The sequence below is a fragment of the Stylophora pistillata genome, chromosome 1 (genome assembly GCF_964205215.1).
Source record: "Stylophora pistillata chromosome 1, jaStyPist1.2, whole genome shotgun sequence".
NCBI lineage: Eukaryota > Metazoa > Cnidaria > Anthozoa > Scleractinia > Pocilloporidae > Stylophora > Stylophora pistillata.
The window spans coordinates 24,184,156-24,200,373 of NC_142519.1; the positions used below are offsets into that span (position 1 = coordinate 24,184,156).

At 39.1% G+C, this 16,218-nt stretch overlaps 1 long non-coding RNA gene across 1 annotated transcript in view; it reads left to right on the plus strand.

The window, feature by feature from the left end:
• Positions 1-16,218, plus strand: part of LOC111335538 (uncharacterized) — a 32,881-nt gene that overhangs the window by 10,490 nt on the left and 6,173 nt on the right. Inside the window, exon 6 of the long non-coding RNA XR_015995697.1 lies at positions 705-761. This is a non-coding gene — a long non-coding RNA (uncharacterized LOC111335538). The remainder of the gene's footprint in view (positions 1-704; positions 762-16,218) is intronic.

Genomic DNA, 16,218 nt, shown 5'->3' on the forward strand with positions numbered 1-16,218 from the left:
AAATTTAATTGTAAAGTGTTCCACTGTTTCGTGTCTCCTTAATTGGATTGACCTTTCCTTCAATATGTTCCCTTTAAGATGATTGTATTCTTGTTAATTTCAATATTCTATGTAAGATATATGGAATTTCTCCAGCTTTCCCAAAACAAATGAACAAACATTGTGAGACATTTCCAAGGTTGTGATGAGCTCATTTAAGACTGAGAAAACGAGGAAGAAACGAGGAGCCCCTGAGGGTTCGAGGAAAGCCCCAGGGTGGGAGGGAGGGCAAAGCAAATAAAAGGAATAAAACACAAACAAAGGAATAAAAGGCAAACAAAGGAATAAAACGTATGATCAAGTGTCAACTAAATGTCTGTCAACATCAAGCCAGGCATGGCATGTGGGCCTGGGGCCAATTAGTTAATTCCCCTAGGAATATGAACTACATACCTGTAGGATAAACACCCCTTAACAATTGGAAAGTACATAATGCTCTTTTCAAGCTTACTGTTATGTACACCTTTGAAGTTTGGAGCCTCAGGGCTGTTTTTAGTATGTGGGAAATTGAAGAGATTACAATATCACCTTTGAGCACGTCCCATTTGTGTGATATTGATCATACATGAGCATTTCCTGCTTCTGATTTGGGGAAGAAACTTTATAAGCTAATGGCTGAGATTCTCCCACTTCTTAAAGTAAAATCATGTTATATTGTACTTTAGATGCAGAAAAGATAAGAGGGCAGCTTCCCTGGCCACAAGTTCTGAATGGAAAAACAGGTAAGAAGGAATTTTTAGTATATATAGGTTATAAAAAAGTTGATGATTGAGAATAACAACAGAATGATAGTTTAAGGCTTGTATTGCACAAGTGGACATGTCAAATGTGCATTACATAATCCCATTACTTATGAACAAAAACATGCCAATTAGATTAGATAAACCAAATAATGTGCAACTATTGCATTGAAATACACATTGGTTATTAGTCCATAAGGAGTGGTGGTTATCTTTTGTTTGGTGAATGCGTTGGGTGCATATCTCAACTTTCAGGGTTGTAGACTTTGTGTATAGGCATAGATAGTTCAGGTTTTGGTAGGATTTTGGTTATTGGGTGGTGAATTTTATGGCACTAGATGCTGCATGTAATAAGGAGGGTGGAAAAGCTGAATGTGGAAATCTTCTTTGTGCTGGAAGCCTCTATATGGAATCCAACGTCTTGCAATGTGTTTGTCTCTTTTCCATTCGTTTAGTGAATTTCTCTGGAGGAGTGACTGGTGCAACAGTGATTGTCAACATATGCTTTTAATTGGTTGTCAAAGTTAGTTAAAACTTTGTTTTAAACCATTTACAAACAAAATAACAAAAAAGATCTGAAAAAGTAACACAACTTTTGGTTGGGGAAAAATACAAATTGAACTAGAGTACAAGAAAACAGTATTTAATTGTTTTGAAAACCCGTAAAAAGTAATTTCAGTACTCTGAGTTGCAATTGAAAATCTTAAAAATAGAATATTTTGTTCAGATCCACCAAACTTTGTCAGCCACAATTCAAATTTGACTGTTCAGAATGCTTAGAAGTTCATTACGGTCTCTTGGGGGCTAAAATTGTGTCCCAGATGCTGGCTAATTGGAAGCCACTGTCTCTGTTCAAAGAGGGCTTCTTGTTGTATTATGATAGCAGTTTGCAGTAGTGTGTTTGTGCAAGTGGTAACCATAGTTACTAGGGTTGTTGATGCGGGGCTAACGTCTTGGTTTTTTTGTATGGAGTTTTTTCTTTTTGCGGTTAATTTTTTTTGTTGAATCTTAACATGACTTACTTGGTTCACGAATTGATGTGTGGTGTTTTGGTCCGCAATTAAGGCATCTTTCTCTTGAGTGGCAATTCAAACATCTCTTCATTTGATTCAGTATAATTTTTCTCTATTTTTTTGTTTTCACTATATGGCAGTTGTTGTGGTGGTGTTTACCATTACAGTATGAGCATGGTTTGCATATATGACAATGGTTTGTGCTTGGAATGTGTCAGTAAATCGCCAGTCATAGGTACAAGAATGTTGTCTACAGCCACCTGTAGCCAATACTGAGAAAGTGGTCTCCGTAGTGTAGTGGTTATCATGTCTGTTTTACATGCAGAAGGTCTATGGTTCAGGTCCGAGGGAGCTATATCTATTTTTTAAAATTTTGGTTCAACTTTTATATTCTTGTCTTCTTTTCCCATCCAACCAAACCTACAATTTCAGTTTTGAAAAGAAAAGTTGAGGTAAAGCCAAAAAAGAAAAAACAATTTAAAAAAATTTACAACTGATGAACAATGTTTCCAAGTAAGGTTCAACCCAACATGTAACTGGCTTGCATACTGGAATAGAAGAGAAGAGAGATGATGCACAAAGTTTCCATAAATTGTATTTAATGTTATCTTTTAAGATTTTATGAGTCTGACCTAGAACTCATATCGTGAACATCCACAAAACAACTGAGTAGACTTGTAGGGTAACAACTGACCTAAAAGAAGAAAATTTAAAAAAATTAACCGATTATTTGTAATCTTTGTAGATGATCAAATAATGAAATCAATATGCAATGTTTCCATCACCAAAATTAAAAAAAAGAGAGACCTTCTTTGCTTCTAATTTGCCAGGAACTTGCTGCCACTCTTGGAGAAGTGGCCACTGTTGACATGTTTATGCCCATGGATGTCTTTAAGATGGTTTTTAAGCCTTGGCATGTGGTCTATCCCGTAACTTTTGCAAACAGAACATGCCAGAGGCTTGCTGTGGGACTGCAGGTGTTTGTAACACCCTTTCCTGGGTTGTGAAAGCCTTATGACATGTCCTCAGACCACATTTCCAAGGCCTAGAATCATCCACTCTTGTGCAATCATGCCCATTCCAGCCAGGGTGCTGCACTTTCTGCTGGTGGCTTGTCGTTTCTTTTCCAACATTTCTCTGGGATTGGCATCCCTGAAAGGGGCACTTGATAAAACCTGTAAGCTTTATGGAGTAGTCAAGGGGAGAGAATCTCCTTAATGACATGTCCTCCCCCCTCTCTGACTAAGCCATAATCTTTAACTGGTGCACAACCACCAGTGGTTTAGTAAATCCCTAACAAGAGAAAAAGAGAAAATCACAATGTCATAAGTTTAATCAAATCAATTTTTATGAAGGAGATATTGCTTTGAATTAATGAAGTAGATATCAATGTTAGCATGAGAATATTGTAAACATATTTCATTACTTACAGGTTTATTGGGGTGAGGTGGCAGATTTTTGGCCTGAGCCTCATCATGCTGTGTAGCATTAAAGTCAGTGGCAAATTGAAACATGGCCTGTTGTTTCAGGGCTTTTATTTTGAATGTTAGGCCTGTGATTGTCATTCTTGCAAATTTGAAATGAAATTTAAAGATCACCATTCCTGATATGTAGTAATATGAAATCAATGCAAAAATACACTAAACTCCATTGATGTTTTGGTCTGTGACTATTTGCCCTCAATGAGAAACATTGAATCAAACAAGGGAACTGTTTTAGACACCTTGGAAATCTTCCTTCTCCCCTTTTTCATATTTTCAAGTTATGAAAAAAAAAAAAAGAGAGAAAGTAAAATTCCAACATATACCTAATTTTCTTGCAATACTTGATGACGATAAAAGTAACTTTGAGAAATGCCATATTTTATCAAACAAAGATCATCTAGCTTGATGTCACCTCATGCTCTGCCTCGCCAATTGTTAAACTTTTTGTTTGTCTTATTACATGTAGGAAATATCAATATTTATCACCTTTCTCTGTCTCTTCAATTGAAATACCCAGACTTGTGTCACAGTAATGGTGGAACAGAGAATTAACTCTGAAGTGTAAATTAAAGTTCTAGGTTAAACCCATGAAAAACTAACTGATCTTTTACAGTGATGGGTTAATTTCCTGGCATCAAAACCTGCTTTTAGCACCAGGTTGTTAAAGGTGGCGGTGAGGCCTTATAGGTGCTTGGGGTTCTAAAATCGAAGGAAGCATTGTTATTACACAAGAATAAAGTTCTGCATTGGAAGGTTGTCACAGCTGGATAAGAAATGAAAATATTTTAAAGTAGAACTGAATGACAGAGAAAATATAAAGAACGTAAAAATATTCACATTTATTGCACTGCTAGACTGGTTGATATCGTAAAGTAAGAACAAGACTTAGAGTCTTCTCAAAGATGGAAGTCCCCATGCTTGTATGCCTCTGGGCCAGGAAGGGTAAAGGCTCCTGTTATGGCCAGGAACAAAAGCCCTAAGGTTGCCGGGTTGTAAGGAGAACCTTTATGCAATGGTGTAAAAGTAAAAGGTCTCCTGCATTTGAAGGTGTAGCTTTCCTTGAGAAGAACTTTTTCTTTTGGTAGAATCCACTGCATGTCCCTTGAGTTGGCAATGTTTAGAAACAGCTGACAAATTCCTCATAAGATCTTTCTGTATTTGAATTTGTAATAAGCAAGAAGTTTTGCCAACAAAGTATTTGTCACTTTGTTCACAATGGATGTGAGAGACTTTTCCACACTTTTAATGTGTTTTGGTATTAATCCTTAACACCAACTTTTGAGTTGTGATCTTAAGGAATTGAAAGGCCTATGGACAAGCATGACATTGTGTGTTTAAATGCTCTTTGTAGGTGTTGATCATGTAGGTGTTGATCATATGTTCAATATTTAATTTTATTTGATTGGGTACAGTGTCCAAAGTAGCTTACAAGCTTTTGAATTTGGTCACTGTGACATGGATACATTTGTTGTTGACAGCTATCTATTATTAATGGATTAGTTAAAAAGTAGTTTTACAAATGTTATATATGGAAAACATATAAATATAACTGGAAAAGAAGGTTTGCCAGATATAGCTCTTTTCGTGGGACACGACTTGTCACTTGTTGGGTGATTTGTAGATGAGAATGGCAGGCTACTTTTTTGCAAAAAAGGCCTAGTTTGTCATGTTGTTGAAACATGGTTTGGTGTGGCTTGACTGTTTAAATATTCAGATGTCTTTTTAAGGACAATGAATTGTTGCTTGTAGGAGAATGTAAAACAAAATTGTAACAGGTATTGTTCAAGGGGTAGAATTCATATGTTAATTCTTGCATAACCAGGAGTTAATGGAGGTGGTAGTGTTTCCATTAAATGTAACTTGAATGATTTAAACTGGTTTCATTCTTACATGAATATAATTATAATTATAAATATACCATTACAAGTAGTATGAGGGGCTAAACTCCAAATTATAAGAATATGAATCCATTGATAAGAAAAGCACTACTCCTTGAGCTGTCTCATCTAGCAATTAATATAATTATTCATCAAAGCACTTCAGTATTGCTTCATATTTGATGAATATGAGAAGCTGTTGAAGAATGGTATTTGTCTGCTCTAGCAAAGCTGTATGGTTATTGGTTCCTTGCTTTTTTTTTTTACTCTCTTAGGTGGGACAGCAATTGGTCTCCACCCGGGCCTCTCTTTCACTATGCATTTAACACTGTTCCCTTTACTTATCTTCCATCAGCCTTGTTTTGGGATAGCCCTGTTTTGTATTTAGAAGGTACATGTAACTTGGTTTGAAATGCAGACAACAATTGTATGGTCTTTTCCACTTTTATATGCCTGTGACTGAGCAGTCAGATGCTTGGTAAAATTGTGGGTGACAGTTGCAACAATCGTATGGTCTTTTCCACTTTTATATGTTTCTGTGACTACTGGTTGTCACATGCCCTGGTAAAACTGTCGGTGAATTGGCTGGCAAGGTGATCTAAATGTGCTGCCAACCGTCATAATTTCTACATCTACATCTAAATTTTTTGAGTTGATATCACATCAACTGTAAATGAAAGCTAAATATATATATATATCTGTACATATACATAAATAAAAGTAAAAATGTCCAGGTGACAAGATAAATAAATGATAATTCATAATTGGAATTTAGTTTACTTATTTCACGTACTTTCTTAAGTTTAACTTAAAATCAGATAATGACTTGCAATTTACTAAGTCAGTGGGCAGTGAGTTCCACTCTGTTATTGATCTAAGAAAGAAAGAAAACTTAAAGATGTCCTTAGATACTTTTGGCATTCTATACTTAAAAGCATGGCTGTTGCGTGTTCATTTTTCTCTTTTTGGTATTAAGTGTTGTTCTGTGTTAGTGTCTAATAGGTTATGACTGTCATGTATTACTTAAGAACTACACACCCCAAACAATATGGCGGTTCGGTAAGTAAAAGACTGTTTAATAATGCGTCATGCGTGCGCATGAGCAAACCATATATGGTAGCACACAACATACAACACACTGGAAAGCCATAACATTTCCTCCACACATAAAACGATCTGTCCCTAGTTTTTAAAACAAGCCCTAAAATACAATTTCAAGGAAAACATTAAATAAACCAACAGTGTCCGGTAACCACAGTTCGAAAGGTAAAAACGACCCTTAAACAAAGAAAAGGAACAGAATAAAACAAAGTTCAGAGATCAAGCCTCTGTGGTGCCCTGCGAACTCTCTGAGGGTGTTGTCGCATTTTGACCATCGGACTAGCTGTAGCTGGTTTAGCATCAGGAGGGTCAGGTACCGTAGGTGTGGAAACAGGAACCATCTTTGGTTGATCTTTTTCGAAACATCCTGGAGCTGTGTCACCCTTAGTGGTTGGAGTACTTGATGTAATCGGGGTCAGTGGTGTGTTGGCCACTTCAGGTTGGCTGACTTCCACACTACAGTCGGCGTCAGTGCTTTCAACTGAGTGCCCAACTGCCGTTGGTCTCAACGGATCAATATGTCGGCGCCAGATCAGTCCCGGTGCCACCTGTACCTCATACATCAGCGGACCTGTCTTGTTAACGATCAGCCCTGGACGCCACTTCAGATCCCCTCGATAATCCCGTGACATAACTGAGTCACCAATCTCTAACTGGCGATACTGTTTACCCTTGTCAATCGCTGCCTTAATGCTCTGCTGGTGTTGTTGGTTAACCATCTAACGGTTTAAGTTAGGTTTCACCAAATCTAGGAGAGTACGCAATGGTCTTCCCAGGAGCAACTGTGCTGGGCTCTCACCGGTGGTGGAGTGTGGAGTGTTCCTGTAAGCTATGAGAAACTTCGCCAACTTCTCCCTCACTGGCTTGGGGCTTTGATGCATGGAACGCAAAGCCTGTTTGAAGGTTTGTACTGTCCTTTCCGCAAGACCATTCGTCGCTGGATGGTACGGTGCTGAAGTTATATGGCGGATGCCATTGGACTTGACGAATGTCTGGAATTCCTCAGAAACAAACTGTGTACCATTGTCACTGACTATCTGTTCCGGAATTCCAAATCTGGCGAACAAATCGCGTAGAATTTCGATAGTCGAACTTGAAGAAGTTGACTTGACTGGAATCACTTCTGGCCACTTGGTGTGTGCGTCGACAACCACTAAGAACATCGAGTTCTGAAATGGCCCTGCGTAGTCGATGTGTATACGTTGCCATGGTGTAGTGGCCCACTCCCACGGATGTAGTGGTGTTTTAGCAGGCATCTTCTGGTTTTGCTGACACCCGCTGCAGCCTTTCGCTAGCTCTTCCAGATGACCATTGATATTAGGCCACCATACGTAGCTCCTCGCGAGTGCTTTCATTTTGACCATGCCCAGATGCCCATCATGAAGTTCCTCTAACACTCTGCTTTGTAACTTATTGGGAACTACCACTCTCATTCCCCATAGGATGCAGCCTTGGTGAACTGTCAGTTCATTGTGTCGCTCGTAATAAGGCTTGTCTCCCTCCACACGAGTAGACCATCCTTTCACGATAGAATCATGTATCCTCGCTAGGACAACGTCACGACGTGTTTCTCTTGCCACTGCTTCACTGGTTATAGGTAATGGCACAAACTGAGAGGCGTGGAACACCTCTGCAGAATCCACCTCCAAGTCTTCAAGCTCTTTCTGCTGGAGAGGGAGCCGCGACAGTCCATCGGCATTGCAGTGTTTGGTTGTACTCTTATACTCGATGGTATAGTCGAACCCGGACAAGAACAATGCATAACGCTGAAGCCTTGCAGCAGTCATGGCTGGAACTCCCTTTCCTGGGTGGAAGATGGCAGTGAGGGGCTTGTGATCTGTGATGAGCGTAAATCGTCTCCCATAGAGGTAAACATGAAATCGTTTCACCCCTCACACAATGGACAATGCCTCCTTGTCTATCTGTGCATACCGACGTTCAGTCTTGGTCAACGATCGGGACGCAAAAGCTACCGGCCTTTCGCTACCATCGGACATGACGTGTGAAAGAACCGCGCCGATGCCAGTTGGTGAAGCATCACATGCAAGCCTAACCGGTAATGCTGGGTCATAGTGTGTTAGCACCTGCTCAGATGTAATCATACGCTTAGCCTCAGTGAAGGCTCGCTCACACCGTTCAGTCCACTGCCATTCGTTGTTTTGCTCTAACAACTGGTGAAGTGGGTGGAGAACTGTAGATGCATTGGGCAAGAAACGGTTGTAATAGTTTACGAGCCCTAAAAATGAGCGAAGCTGTGACACATTCTCAGGTCTTGGTGCACTGACCACTGCTTCAATCTTCTCTTGTGTCTTGTGTAGACCTTCCTTATCGATCTCATGCCCACAAAACTGAACTCTATCTCTGAAGAACTCGCACTTCTCCTCGTTAGCCTTCAGACCCGCATCTTGTAATCGCTTGAGTACACTCTCCAGGTTCTCCAAATGTTCTTCATCAGTTTTGCCTGTGACAATCATGTCATCAAGGATGCACTGGGTCCCAGGTATTCCCTGTAATACCTGGTCTATGGCACGCTGCCAAATGGCTGGAGACGAAGAGATGCCAAAGACTAAGCGATTGTATCGAAAAAGGCCCTTGTGTGTATTAATCGTAAGGAGTTCCTTGGATCTTTCGGTTACTTCCATCTGGTGATAAGCTTGGCGAAGGTCAAGTTTGCTGAAATGTCTACCGCCAGCCAAATTTGCAAAAATATCCTCTATACGTGGCAGAGGGTACTGTTCTGCAAGAAGTACTGGGTTCACTGAGACCTTAAAATCGCCACAAACTCGTACCGATCCGTTTCGCTTGACTACTGGGACAATTGGGGTCACCCATTCACTGTATTCTACTTTAGAGAGAATACCTTCCTTCTCTAAGCGTGTCAATTCTGCTTCTACTTTGGGGCGGAGTGCGTATGGCACTTGGCGTGGTTTATGAAAGCTGGACTGGCAGCCTTCCTCAACCTTCAAATCTGCCTTGTAGCCTTTAAGTGTGCCCAGATTTTCGGAGAATACAGACTCGTACTTCTGTAATAGCTGATCCACTTTGCGTGCCATACCCCCTTCTGAAGTCTTGCTAAGCTTAAGGGTTTTGATTTCACCCCAGTTCAGTTGAATTTTGGACAGCCAGTCACGCCCAAACAGTGCTGGTCCCTGCGTCTCAACAACTTGTAGGTTTAACTCTTTTTCCTGGCCCTTGAACTTAACATTACATCTCATCTCTCCCTTAGGTGTGATTTTCTGCCCCGTGTAGGTTTTAAGTGTCACAAGGCTCTTTGAAAGTTTCACATGATTAAAATGTTCCTTATATAGTTTGTATGGAAGTACAGACACCGCTGACCCTGTGTCTAGTTCCATCTTGACCACCTTTCCCTGTATTTCGGGGTTGACCCATATTACGTGATCCTTGTCACCCACATTATTAACCTCAAGGGATGCCAAATAATCATCGCTGTCCCCGTCATCACTGTCTACATAATTTACTGGGGGTTGGGAAGCTTGTGTCTCTTTTTTCTTTGATTTACAAGCTCTCACAATGTGACCAGTCTTGTTACAGTGGTGGCATTTTTCTTTCTTGAATGGACAACTTTTGTGATCATGAATTCCCAAACAGCGGTAGCAACTTTGATCACCCGTTCTCTTGGGGGAAAAAGAACCCTTTTTCTCTGAAAGCTTGGCTTCTCTCATGAATTTAAGCTTCTTGCCTGGCTTTGATTTGGCTAATAAATCGATTGATTCTGACGCTTTATTCCCCTGGAGAGCTTCAACATCCTTGTAAGATTGCTCAATAGCTAAGCACTTTGCAACAGCAATGTCAAATGTCAGTTCCTCAAGCTTAAGTTTCAAAAGCTCTGACATCATTCTCTTATCTCGAATACCCGAAACCAGTCTATCTCTAAGCCTTTCCAAACGCATGGCGTCGTTAAATTTGCAATCCGTAGCTAGATGTTTTAAAACAGCAACATATTGACTCACCGTTTCTCCTGTGTTACGTGCTCGGTTGTCAAACTCATACCTGGCTACTAAAGCAGACTTCTGTGGCTTCAATTGTTCGCGGAGACGCTCTACGATTGCGTTGTACGTGAGAGAATCTTCTCCTAACAAGGTCGGAGCCATCAAATCTTTCGCCAGTTGGTACGTTTCAGTGGGAAGATTGGTTAACAGAATGGCTTTCTTCTGTTTCGCGTCGGTCACTCCATTGGCCACGAAGAAGAATCCTAACTGTTCTGTATACGCCTCGAAGTCAGTTCCCACAGTGAACTTTTGAACTTTTCCGATGTTACGAACTGGATTTGGTGCCGTATTTGCATCGCTGGCCATCGTGGACGTTGTGTGGATTTAGTTTAGGGATGTCTTCACTTTTAGCAGCAAAAAGGTCCCTCAATATCCGGTCCTCGTCGCCAAAATTGTCATGTATTACTTAAGAACTACACACCCCAAACAATATGGCGGTTCGGTAAGTAAAAGACTGTTTAATAATGCGTCATGCGTGCGCATGAGCAAACCATATATGGTAGCACACAACATACAACACACTGGAAAGCCATAACAATGACTAAGTTTGTACATTAGAGGCAATCTGTTTTTCTTTCTTGTTTCTAATGTCGAAACGATTTTTAAGAGGCTTTCTTCGCGGATAGCTTTATTACGTAAGATTAGAGTATTTTTTGCCGTTATCTCAATGCCTACTATACTATAATGCTATTATTTGCCCGGTATTGAGTTATGTGATTGTTATCTAGTCGTCGTGCGACAAGGAGTTATTAAATAGAGTTTTAAAGTTACAAAAACGCGCAGTGCGAGTTATCTTGTATGCAGACCACCAATCATCATCGGTAGCACTATTTAATAACATAACATAACGACATTTATTCAGGAAGCTACAATGCAAATATAAAAAATACAGCCTGAAAAGGGAAAATCGTGAGGTTAGCCCTGTATAAAAAACAATTTCCCTGACTAAAAACATACCAAAGATAAAATTTAATGGCTACAGACTCAATAAATATTAATGCAATGAATATTCAAATAAATTTTAAGTCTACTCTTAAACACAGACAATGATTCCGTGTGTACAATATATCCTGGCAAGCTATTCCATAAGCTACATTGGATTCCTTTTTATGAACAATGTAACATAGACAAATGCTCTATTCTGTATAAATGTATACATGGGTCTCTACCAAGCTACCTGGATGATCACCTAGTAATTAACCACAAACGTCATTCACGGAATACACGGTACGCTGATTTCTAGGCTACTTGCCCTAAAAATAAAAGAGAAACTGAGGGTGGACGCACATTTGCAGTATCGGCTTCAAGACTCTGGAATAATGTACCCTTATCTACTAGGAAAGTGGACTCTGCAGCCTGTTTTAAGCATAACTTGTGGAGTAAGTTTTTTAGGGACCAGCAATTTTTACACGACCCCACAATTTTTACACGATTTTTACACAATTTTTACACGACCCCACAAGCCCCCAGCTTTAAATATCATCGTGTTTAAATAAAGGATATGATTACACGATTTTCATATTTAGTGATCATTTTATATGTAAATTGCATGTTTTTTTTTTCATAATTTTAAGTGGTATTCTATTTTTAACTTGAAATTAGTTGATTAAATCAGGGCCACAAGTTTATTAGCCTGTGGGTATTACGTGCTACCCTGTATAAATAAAGTCATTATTATTATTATATGTCCCATTTCAGATCAGATAACATGTCTGTCACACTTGCTGATTTTTTGAAGTTTTGAAGGCAAATACAAGCAGCTCAACTTTGAACTCTCTCCAAGGTTGAAACATCTTTTTTGTAGTGTGGGCCCCATGAGGCACTTGCGTACTCCAGTTTGGGTTGGACAATGCGGGTATACGCTGTTTCATGTACTTTCCTGGGGCAGTTCCAGAGATTTTTCTTGCTCAACGTCAAGGATAGACTCGCCTTGCTTGAGGTGGATGAAATGTGTTCAGGCCACTTTAATTTACTGTTAACAGTAATTCCTAGGTACGATGCAGAGTCTACTTCAAGTTTGGACCACAGAAAAATAATGTCCATTGAGGAGGACTTTGCTCATTTGAAATGCAGATGATGTTGCACTTTGAGGGATTAAATTGCATCTGCCACTCCTGTTGCCAAATTTCTAGTTTATTGAGATCGTCTTAAAGATTATGGCAATCTGAGTCTTCCACCACCAATCCGTACAAAAGAGTGTCATCAGCGAACAGCTTGACTGTAGAGGTTAGAGATTTGGCAGGTCATTAATGTATGTTAGGAACAACAACAGGCCTAGTACTGACCCTTGTGGTACACCCAAGGTCACTGGGGAAGAGGGAGATGTTGCACCCTCACAGATGACGGTTTGGACTCACTTGGTGAGAAGGGATTCCATCCAAGACAAAAGGTTTCCATAGATGCCGTAATGCTCCAGTTTCATGAGTGAGCGTTGATGTGGGACTTTATCAAAGGCTTTGGAAAAGTCTAACAGCAGCATGAATAGATTTGTTTTGTTGTACTGGAACTGGCAATATCATGAATAGTAAGTACTAGTTGAAGTTCTGTGGATCTTTTTTATCTGAAGCCATGCTGACAGCCTGTTAGCACCTTATAATGTTCAAAATGTTTCATTACATGCAGGTTAGAGATATAGGTCTGTAGTTGGAAGGATCAGACTTTTTCCCTTTTTTAAAGACACCACATACATTTGCCAATTTCCATCTACTGGGTACAGTTCCACTTTTGATAGAGTCTTGGAAGATATTTGCTGGATAGGAGCAATCTCAGCTGCATGTTCTTTTAGAAACCACGGTGAGATGGCATCAAGTCCAGAAGCTTTATTAGTCTTCAACAGCGATAACTGCTTTGCAACTCCATTAGTTGTGATAGACAGACTGTCAATGGTTGGTATTCTGTTGTATCCAATATCAGATGTTTGAGAAGTCTTCTTGAGTAAAGACATTTGAGAATTGATTATTTAGTATTTCAGCATTTGATTTGCCATCACTAATAATGGAGCCATTTATTTCGAAATCTGCAATCCCAGGCTCTTCTTTTTTCAGTTGTTTAATGTACGACCAGAATCACTTAGGGTTTTCTTCAATAGCTTTGCCTAGATAGTCAGAAATATATGCATTTCTTGCTTCTTTAAGCCTTTTATGCATTAGTGTTCTGGCTATATGGAATGCCTTCCAATAATTTTGTTTTCCAGAAGATTTTGCTTTGTTGTAGAGCCTTTGTTTATGCCTGGCTAGACATTTCAAACAATGATTGAACCATGGTAGATTATAATCAGAACTAGTCCACTTTGAGGGGATGCAAGAATCCATTATACGGTGGATGTTATCTTTGAGGCAGCTCCATTTTTCGTCGATTAAGTTAAAGCCCCTTGTATCTATATGAAGTGAATGAAGTAATAGTTTTGTAAGTTCTTCTTTATTGGAAGCAGAGTCGGCTTTTTTTTCTAATCAGTATTTTACATTTGACATTTTTCTCTCTTCGGGAAGAAGTGTTCACAGTGAATAACACAATGTCATGATCACCAATACCACGAACGAGGCCGATACTGGAATTATTGGAGAGAATTAGGTTTAAGGTGTTTTGTGTATAACTATCCCTTCTAGTTGGTTTTTGACATGTTGCCTCAGATCATGATCATCAGTTATTTCTAACAGTCTATCAGAGGGAGGAGATTGGCTTGAATATTCAGTATCCCAGCTAATATTAGAGCATTAAAATCACCAGAAACAATGTTGTTATTGTTATGCACGCTGCTCCCAAGTTTTAACAGTGATGTATCTAGCTCATCAAGACTTCTAACGTTGGAAGAATTTGGTCGATAATATGATCCAAATAGCAGTGATTTTGTTTTCTGGTTTGCTAGCTGACATGGGGTCCAAATAATTTTCCAGTCAGTGTCCAGGTCGGAACGATGTGTTATTATAGTATCGTTTTTCACTGCCTGGAAAACGCCTCCGCTGTGGCAGTCATCAGGATGGTCTTTTCTAAATATTTTGTAGCCATTTGGAAATATTTTGTTACTTTCAGTGTTTGAGTTTAACCAGGTTTCAGTATCAAAGATGATATTGGGTTTATGTTGATCCATTACAGCAGCAATGTCTGCTATTTTGTTTTTAGCGCTTCGACATTTCATTGTCATGCAGGTTAGTTTCCTTCTATTGTTCTTTGGCACGTCCTTTAAACTTTTCTATTGTTGTTTTGCTTGGAAGGTTCAGGTTTATTGGAGTTTGATGGTAATATTCCAGAACTGAATAAAGGCTCAAAATAATTTAAAGAACTTGGTAAAACCACAGAATTTGAAGAGTATGGCTGTGAGTTTGATCTACCACACAATGGACACAACCATGAACAAAATGAATGAGATAGAATGTCAGTGTAAATAGATAGTAACTTGCAACACCTAGCATGGAACCACGAGTCACATACATTGCATTGATTTGTTCCTTGGTGTGGCTTTGCAGGCTTGGAACAAATGCTACAAGGATGTTTGGCAAACCAGCAAATCTATATTTGTGGAAGTTTTTATTAAAGGATATATTTCCTTTCAATTCGGAATGATGACAAATATTGATAACAAGTAGAATAAAGAAAAACTTAGCAAGCTAATTAATTGAATGAGTTAAGAAAAATGAGATATGATTAAATTCAATGTTAACTAAATTACATGCAATCCATTAATTGATTAATTGATAGAGTAGTTTAATAGATGAAAAAGGGTAAAAAGGTTTTTCGGAGAATACCTCAAAGCAAGTACAACACAGGGAGTTTGGGTTTTTTAGAAATATATTGCTGACTTTTGATCAGACTGAGTTTGTTTATTTTCAGTAAGACTGAACTGTACAATGACAATGAAGTAATTGATTACGTGGTTTTGTGATGTTATGTAAATAAGGAGAGGGTGTGGTTCCAAATAGTACATGAGAAAATCTGTGGTGATTTTGGATCATGTGGATTTGTTAACATATTTTAGCTAAAGAAACCTTTTTGGGTCTCTTTCTTCAAGAATGAGTTTGATCTGGAGAAAGACTTTTTCAATGTCTGTGGAGACCACTACTTTTTGTTTTCCAAAGTTTAGTAACACTGTTTCCAACTGTTGCATCATATTTGGGCCGGTACAAAGACAGTCATTTAGGGAGAATGCTGTTGTTGAAATTATTGCTGATACATCATAGGAGATTGTCATGGCTGTGGTAGAGCTATCTTTAAAGACTGGAAAATGTGGTATGTAGTGGATGACGCCTTGATGTATGTTGAGATTGTGGACAAGTTCTATAAATTCGTGTTTATGTTGGTTGAGTAGTTGGTTATGGTATTTTTTGATGAGTTCTTGACCCTTTTTATGAAGAGTACGTAGAAAGTTGTTCATAAAGTTGTTTAATCGTCCCCGATTAGAAGGCCAATTGAGGCCAGCTAGAAAAGAAGAGTTTGACACATTCATAAAGTTGATTTTTTGAATCGTTCTTTTGCCGATGTTATATTTTTTGATAGGTTATGTTTGATGTCCCCCATGGGAGTCTTACATTGTATCTGTTTAAATCTTAATTGAATATGAAGTTTTCTTCCAAGTGTTTGTGGACTACAGTTGTGTTGCCTTGATCTAATTCTTCAGGAACTTTGCTTACTTCCCAGAACCTCTTGAGTGTTTTGCTTAGATGGTTGTCAATTGTTTGCACTGCATTCACATTTGCGCATACTGTGCTGAATGTTTTTTCCTTTATTATATTGGGTGTTGGTCCTGAAAGGAGCTATCCAAATTTGCTCTCTCTTGCCATCCATCGTTTGTCTTTGGATTTCTACGTGTTTCCTAGTATGACTTGAGCATAGTGGTAATTTCCTATGAGAATGTCTATGATGTGACTTAGTTTCTCTTCAACAGAATCAGCAGTGTTCAGGGCCTTAAATGTTGGGGGGGGGGGGACCTCAGTGAGTTGTATGGTATTTGAAAGTGCGGA